Here is a 3,367-nt window from a genome sequence, read left to right on the forward strand (position 1 = left end):
TAAAAAAAAAAAAAAAAAAAAAAAAAAAAAAAAAAAAAAAAAGCATCTTCACATTAATAACATTGTCTTAGGGCCACAGGGGCACCAGATGGGAGAGCAGGATCAAGGAATGTGTAGCATGGATATAGCCAGTCTGTGTCATTTGGCCTCGGGATCAGAGAGCGGCTCCTGGCTGTGTTTACTTAGTAGTAAATACAGAGCTGTTGGTGCCAGAAAGCTGCACAAGGCTTATTTCTCTGCAGAAGTAAGCGAGAGGAATGAGAGTTCAGCTTTGCAGAGTTCTGGGGAACAACACGAGTCAAAAAGATAGGTAGATAGATAGATGGATGGATAGATGGATGGATGAATGGATAGATAGATAGATAGATAGATAGATAGATAGATAGATAGAAGACTTTTCAAAGGTTGCTGCACCAGGGAAGACGCATCTCAGATTTACATGAGGGAGGGTGCACAGAGCAGCTCCTAGGATGCCTCCCCAGGAGCATGAGCACTGTCAAAGGCACATGTAAGGAAAATGGTGAGTGAGTGTACTGGGTCTGGCTGGGATGTTAACTTTCCCTGCAGCAGCCCATACAGTGCTGCGCTCTGCACTTGTAGCTAGAACAGCAGTGGTATCACACCGGTGTTGTGTCTGCTGCTGAGAAGTGCTGGCACAGCATCAGGACTCTCTCTGACCCTCCTAGGGGGTGGGCAAAAAGTGAGAAAGAAACACTAGCAGGGCAGCTGACCTAACCCAACCAAAGGGATATTCCATACCATATGATGTCACACTCAGCAATAAAAGGTGGAAAAAGGAAGAAGAGGGGAGGGCTGGGCTCTCGTTGTGAAAACTTCTGTCCTCCTCCCGAACACCGGCTACATGCGTTGAGGCCCTGCTTCAAGGACGTGGTCAAGCATTGCTCATTTGTGGGAAGTAGAGAGTAATTTTTTTCCTCTGCACTTCCACATAGCCTTGACTTGTTTTGTTTAGTTATTCCCTTTCCCCCTCCCTCTTCCCCTTTCCCTTTTTTCCCTTTAGTTGAATTATTTAAATAATAATAATATTTCCTTTATATATATATATATATATTTCTCTTTAATTAAATCATCCTTATCTCAACCCGTGAGTTGTTCTTTCCTTTACTTCTTCCCCTCCTCATCTGAGGAGGGGGAGTGAGAGAGCGGTTGTGGTGTTCAACTGCCTAGCATGGTAAAACCACCACAGTGAGCAGGTGGGTGCCAAGCAGAGCATGCTACAAACAGGGCAAGGACCTGGTGTGGCTCCTGAGGCCAGCTATGTTTATTTAAACTGTCACCTTAAACTTCACCAGCTAAAACTCAAGTGCTGACTTTCTTGTGCTGGAATGAAACCATCTGATTTGACTTAAGCATCTTCTGGTCTTGAATAGCTGTAAAAACATAAGCTCTCTTATATTGCATCAGCATGAGGGGTGAGCATGACACTTAAACTGTTATCAGTGCAATTAAAGTGGGACAAATACTGTGTCAAAATAAACACTGAGGAGCTGGCTTGAACTGTGGCTGTTGCTCTTTTCAACAGGAGAGACATGGCTCATTGCAAACCTGCACATAACCTGTGCTGGAAAGATGTAGTGGAGCTCTATATAAATTACAGCTAAATCAGTTGATTCCCTCATCTGTGAATGTTGGCTGGCTAATTTAATGAGAAATAAAATGTTGCAGCCAGAGCAAATCTATCATGTAAAGCAAACAGTCTGGCCAGAAAAATATCAGCTTCATCCATCAAGCCAATTGGTCCTTGCTTCAAAATGAGGAGGAATATCTTGTACACTGAAATAACTAGTGACTGAATACCCTAAAATATATTGCATTAGGCACAGAAACAGCAATAACCTGATCATTTTTGAGAGGAGTACAACCAAGTCGTGGGGATGAGTGCAAATGCTCTTTTTTTTTTTTTTTTTTAAATGGCTCTGATTATTTTAAGCCGTAAATTCAAAGTCTTCTGGGATCACAACAGTTGCCTCTCTGAGCTGTGTTACTGCTTGATAACAGCAGCAAAAACACTGCAGACAGATGATAAAGCAGTTTGATGTGAGTTCTTGTGAATGACACCATGGAAGAAATCCGTCCCGTGAGAGCCAAGGAATCCCAGTCATGAAGAAGAGCAATTTCAGTCAGATAAAAATGGCAACTTGTTCAGCGCATCGACCTCCTGTCTGAACAAATATAATTGAATACATTTGCTTGGACCAAGGGGACTTTTCACGTGAGTGATTTCTAATCATCATGAGTAAGACTGCTCAATTTAAGTAACAAATACACAGTCCTTTCATTTTCTATCTGATTTTTAATAAGGAACCATTACAGTAGAGGAAAATATTGTGATAGTCTGAGCAATATGACTCTATACATTTTATGAACTTTCATTGATTCATGACCCTGCTCCCCGTGGGGTCCCTCCCACGGGATGCCGTCCTTCCCCAATTGAGCCTGCGGGGGCTGCCCACAGGCAGCAGCTCTTCAAGCACTGCTCCCACACGGCTCCGTACCACGGGGTCCATCCCCCAGGAACAAACTGCTCCAGCACGGGTCCCCCATGGGTGGCAGCTCCCCCCAGACCCCTGCTCCTGCGTGGGCTCCTCTCCACGGGCTGCAGCTCCGGCCCGGGGCCTGCTCCTGCGGGGGCTCTCCATGGGCCACAGCCTCCTCCAGGCCACATCCACCTGCTCCCCCGGGGGCTCCTCCACGGGCTGCAGCGTGGAGATCTGCTCCATGTGGGACCCATGGGCTGCAGGGGGACAGCCTGCTCCACCAGGGGCCTCTCCACAGGCTGCAGGGGACTTCTGCTGTGTGCCTGGAGCACCTCCTGCCCTCCTGCTGCACTGACCTGGGGGCTGCAGAGCTGCTTTTCACTCAGCTCTCACCCTTCATTCTCCCAGCTGCTGTAGGTGGCACAGCTGTTTGATTATCTTAGCTGTATCATGCAGCTCTGGGGCTAGAAGGCAGCTGGTCCCACAGAAAACCTGCCCTAGCAGCCAGCCAGGCCAGCTCTCTTTCCTCCCTGAGCACCCAGCTCAAGAGCTGCACGAGGAAATGGGCTGGAGGGAGGCCAGGGATGGATGAGCAGGGAGAGTCCCTTCTCCACCTGGCAATGGTTGTGAAACCGCAGCTCAAGCATTAAACCCACAGTCCATGCTGCAAAAACAAAGGGCAGGAAGAAGGGACACGTAGCAGAGTTGTCCTGTATGACTGGCAGAAAGCAGATACCACCCTGGACCTAAACTTAACAATGTGTTAAAGTCAAGCTGGGGACATGCACGCACCCAGATGTCCTCCAGCAGCATCCCTTTGTCCATCGCGTCCCTATCCATCACTCTGGAGATCCACGGTCCATCGTTCA

The sequence above is a fragment of the Oxyura jamaicensis genome, chromosome 1 (assembly GCF_011077185.1).
Source record: "Oxyura jamaicensis isolate SHBP4307 breed ruddy duck chromosome 1, BPBGC_Ojam_1.0, whole genome shotgun sequence".
NCBI classification, from domain to species: Eukaryota; Metazoa; Chordata; class Aves; order Anseriformes; family Anatidae; genus Oxyura; species Oxyura jamaicensis.